Here is a 5371-nt window from a genome sequence, read left to right on the forward strand (position 1 = left end):
AAATAATTCCCCTTTCACGAAATTATTTAATGAAACTCCCAATATATATAAATTACATAGTTTCAGTTGTCTCTGTTTTCCTTGGTTACGGCCTTATACGGATCACAAACTTCAATCTCTCTCTGATGCCATGAAGTGGATTAAACGATACTTATAATTATGTATATATACTAAGGGGTCGTTTGGTTGCCAATTAGAAAACATAGGCATTGGAAAATCCCATGGTTTTGAAAAACATGGGTTATTTGGTTGCCATAAATTTTGGAAAATGTAGGAATTAGAACTTCTTAGGAACTTTCAATGCCTACATGATGTAGGAAGTTGCTTACCTACTCCCCCCTTGGTCATTGGAAGTTCCTGTGGAATTTAATTACTACATGAACAACCAAACACTTTTCCGAAATTCACCCGAATTGGATGAGGGAACTTAATTCCCATGAATTGTATTTTCCTAGGAAAATTAAGTTCCTTATCAACCAAACAACCCCTAAATATACAGTTGACTATCTCCTAAAGATAAGCTAACAAACACTACAATTAGGGATTACATATTGACTAACAATATACATAAGAAGAGGAGGAAAAGTAGGAGTCACGTATGACTCGGTTAAGTAGTTGCTTGAGTAGTGGACTTTGAAGTATTATCCATAACAGTAAATAAGCACGAGAGAGGTCTATCTGAAGTAAATAAGCACGAGATATAATGATACTTAAAAGACACAAGAAGACTTACCTTTGTGCAGGTCCTACTTTGCTTGCTTTGGGACTGGTAATGATTTTTGTGAAGATTTATCAGGATCGCTTAATGAAGGCACATCAGGTCGCTTACCATTTGAATGGTCGGACCCTACCTCCAGAGGCGGGATTGTATGCTCTTCACCGATCTTTTCTGACAATGTAGCCCCACCACAAGTTTCATCCAAATTAGAAGAACCAATTAGTTGAATTCCAAATAGTCGACAACCACCACCACCGTTCTTTCTCGGTTCACCAGTTTCTTTATTTACATCTAAACCATAGTCGACAACCACCACCACCGTCCAACGGTGACTTCCAGATGCCTGATTTGACATAAATGGGTAATATAAGAGGTAAAAGATAATGGAAAAAATCTCTTGTAAAACAGTTTTACACTAAGATATTGTAAAATTATCCATGAAAGACACCTATACTCATAGCTTTTAGATTTTTTTTAATATGTATTTAGGTCAAATAAAAGTGGGTTTTACAGTAACATTTTATGTAAAATCACCCAAGTATTTGCACAGATAATATACCGAGAGAAGACATATCAGTGGTTGCAGGTGGCATTGTAGTAGGACGGGGTCGCTTATTTCTCAGGACGGGCTGTGAGTTGCCGGAATTATTTGCCACAAGTGATTCTAGTTCCCATGGTGAAACCTTGCCGGGTCGCAGAATGGATGAAGGTTCATCCCATTGGACCTGCGGAGCAATACAAAACAATTTAAAACCTTTCAGGCTGACAAAACATTTTATCTATCCTGAAAACAGAGGCAAACCATGATATTGACCAATCCTCTAACCTCAGCAGTTTAGATTTCGAGGATAGACAATCAATGTAACATACAGCAAACAGTGAGCCTTTACTTCGATAGTCATTATGAATAAACATAAATGAAAGATCAATAGATATCAACTCATTAATCTTAACCTTCAAAGATCTCCATTCAGAATCAACCTAGCTCGAAGATGAAGAATCAGCAACGCCAACAATTGTGCCACTGAACCTACAATATTTTAAAAAACATATAAACAAATATTCAGAGTGGAACAATCAAAAAGCATGCAAGGTTAAGAACGATATATACCTTCTTTCAGGAACATCATCACCTTCAAATCTCATTGTAAACCTCATTCCAATAGAAAGCTTGCGACTTTTGGCCTCAAGGTACTTGTTCACACTAACAAGGAAGTCGGACCTACTCGTTATGTCAAGAATAACAATTTATAGACTGAAAGGGTTGAGAATGCATGACAACTATTTGTTTGTAGCGTTAAACAACAATGCCACGAATGAATGCTGAACAACAAATTAGCAAACACACACAAGAAGTTTCAAACAAAGTACAAACAAAGCGTGAACCTTGGCTTGTAGAAAACTGAAAATAGAGTTCCCGTTTGAATTGCATGAGCTGCAGTGGCAAGAACACCAAGGTGCATACTGTGACTAGAGATAACAGAGGATGGCATATTATTCAACTGACGCATTAGCCTCCTTACTCCGACACACAGCTGCTTATTTTCACCTCTGTCCATGGTAGTCAAGGTGAGAACTAAACATAGATAATAATACAAATAAAAAGAAAAAATAGAACAGGGGGAAGTGGAACCAATGGAAAGCGTATGGAACCAATGGAAAGCGTAGGATATAAATTTATTAGAAGTTGCTCCAACTTGAAATAAAACTTGCCTCAAAAATATAAATGCATCACCAGCCATTAGCTTCTTAGAACTGACAAAAACACTCCATCCAGTTGTCAGTAGGTGGCGCCTTGATTACACTACAGTGTCATATAATGTAAACAATGTGCCTAGAGCAATAGCTTAAAAGTCTAAGACGAGCCAACACGGGAACATTGGACAGTCCTAATATGCGTGTGGTTGACAGGTTATAGGCAGATAATGAATTAGCAGCAACAAATGTCATATACATTCATGGCTTACTAAAAAATTATGCGACATTTTATTCCGGACAATAATATTGGTTTAGTGACTGCAGAACAGAAGTATGAGATACAGTGCTCATCAATGGAATAGGTGCAGACAAGAGGTAAACGCACAAAATAATTTACAATGCAAAAGATAGAATGAATTGACACAATGTCACTCACATGAGATAATATATTATATAATGCATCTTCATCCTGAGGTATTATTTTCGACTTTATTCCTTGTAAAATATTTACCGCCTACCTCGAATTATTTGGAATCAAGGCGATAAGTCGATAACTCTGCCTGTTAGTGTTTTCGGGCATTTACTGCCGGTCCCAAGCCATGATAAAGGAGAAGGGTTGTGGTAGGTCTGTGGCAGCCAGCATAAAAACTTAAGTCACATTTTATGGACATGAATCGGAATTTGAACATCGTTGGGGCGTCTCCTCAGAAGCGACGCGCTGCACTTCCTAGACCCGGGTGTAGTGAAAAGTATGTGAGCGTTGCTAGGTCGTCGCCTGGAAACGGCGCGCCATCTTTACACCTGGGGGTGGTGTCAAATAGGCAAGGGTGCGCTACATCTTCTAGACCCGGGAGTAGTGAAAAATATGCAAGGGTTGTTAGGTCGTCGTCCAAAAGCGGCGCGCCACCTCGAAGTATGGGTGTGGTGTCAAATAGGTTTTGATCCATGATATAGGGATTTGTTGTCACTTCCCTATAAAAAATAATTTATAAAACCCAATTAAAAAGTAATACTTAATCGGGGTCGAACACAAAGATGGCGGGGGTTAGATACTTGGTTTGTTTAAGTCTTTAGTTTAGTCAAATAAAAATAAGATTGATTATTTGTAAACTAAGATGCAAATAAGATATAAAATCAAGCTAAATGAAAATTGCTTCTAATCAAATGAATGAAAGCTAAGGTCCTTGGGCTCACTTGGGTAAGTTGGGGAAGAGAGGATTGTTAACAAGAAATGGGTAATGATAAAGGCCTAAGATTGATCCTAATTTCTTAGTCAATTAGAGCTAACCAACAAGCATTCACTTAGTAAAAAAAACTCATCTCGACCAAGCCATATAGGCCTTCCATTGTCTTTCGACCTAGGATAGACTAAACATGATAACGAAAGACTCAAACTCTCATTTAAGCAATCCATCAAATATTTCATAGGCATGGGAGTAAGGTTTTACAAACAAGCTTTCACTTAGTTGAGACAAACTCAACATGTGACACCCCTCGATAAAGCATCAAAAGAACTATTAAATCTAAGCGGAAAATACGGGATTTTTAAAACCTTTAGAGTTTAAAGTGTGAAATCCACCATAAGTGATCAAATGAAAATGAAAAGTAAGATGAATAAGTTTTACAATTAAAAACAAAGTGCGTTGGGGAAAAGATGTCCCGCGAATAGGCACAAGTCTAAAGATAGGTGAGTCTAAGAAAAACAATAACTAAAGTCCAAGGGTCAACGTTCTCGCTAGCTCACACGTCTTCCCCATAATCTGTATCACAAACCTATCATTCATGTAAACATGAACGCCATAGTCAGTGGGGAGTAACTCAGGGTTCTCGCAGCCACAATATGTCAAAATACACGTAAGCAAGAACTTATTTAAATATATTGATCATACATCATACTTGAATAATAATGAACAAGGGGATATAAACGATAATCATAATGAGATAGGCATAGTGCGTTCATAATGAGTTAGGCATGGTACATTATTAAACATGCATTCAAGGTAACCAAACATGGATATGAGATTAGGCATCGAATCATATGAAAAAGGTAAACAACGGATCAATTGAATAGAAAATACATGGATGGAAACCAATAGCCATTACTTGAAAACCTCTTAACAACCATAGCACGGGACGTGGCTACTAATGTCACATTCATACTTATGGCTTGCATCTCACCATCAGAACGGATGGGAACATCAATCCCGGCGATCATATCGCAACTAGGGGCTTGCATCTCACCACTAGTATCCGATAGGACCAAGACTCTCACAAACAATCATAGAAGACGTGCACTCTCGTATATAAGAACACGCCAATGACCGTAACAAGCAAGACATTTACAATGGATTGACTCAAAACAAGACAAACCCCTACACTCCAACCTCCTGGTAGGACGACGATCATAATACGGTCCTAGTCTAAATCTGGCCAGACTCTCGGGATGGACGTCACCCGATTCGACATGCGGTGACCTATCCGCATCCAAGACTCGATCCATGACACCTAGCCGTGCCCCAAGGTCGAGTAATCTCAAATTGGAACAATGGTACCTAGCCGTACCCCAAGGTTCGAAGAGGCGGAAGGAAGATAGCCCAACTCGGAAATAATGGCACCTAATCGTGACCCAAGGTCCGAGGGCAAAATAAATAAGGAATGTCGAGTAGTCACACAATGTAAAACGTCACACTCGGGTCACAAAAAGAATAAGAACGATCATGTGAATATAAGCACGATAGAATGTCATATGACACGGGGTCACTAATACGAGTAAAAATGATTATATAAACATAACGTAAACAATTCATGTGAAGCATGCATAAGTACGAGAGTATAACAAATATCAAGTACTCCCATGATAAAGAGTCTCAACACACCATACATAAGCATTAGAACCAAGGTTAATATGCATACCCAACAAGAAACTCAAAACCCAATCTATAACAACAAGTTTAG

The 5371-nt window shown here is 38.4% G+C and overlaps 1 long non-coding RNA gene across 2 annotated transcripts; it reads right to left on the reverse strand.

Annotated features, from left to right (window-relative positions):
* Positions 1-737: 737 nt before the first annotated feature.
* On the reverse strand, positions 738-1943 carry LOC141626710 (uncharacterized). Of its 2 annotated transcripts, none has more exons than XR_012536300.1 (4): positions 1852-1943; positions 1673-1748; positions 1278-1443; positions 738-1061 (listed from the first exon to the last, which is right to left on the reverse strand). It is a non-coding gene; the product is annotated as an uncharacterized LOC141626710 (long non-coding RNA). The 2 variants fall into 2 exon arrangements; XR_012536299.1 differs by having other exon boundaries at positions 1830-1943.
* Between the last annotated feature and the right edge of the window lie 3428 nt (positions 1944-5371).

Source organism: Silene latifolia, chromosome Y (assembly GCF_048544455.1).
Source record: "Silene latifolia isolate original U9 population chromosome Y, ASM4854445v1, whole genome shotgun sequence".
Lineage (NCBI taxonomy): Eukaryota > Viridiplantae > Streptophyta > Magnoliopsida > Caryophyllales > Caryophyllaceae > Silene > Silene latifolia.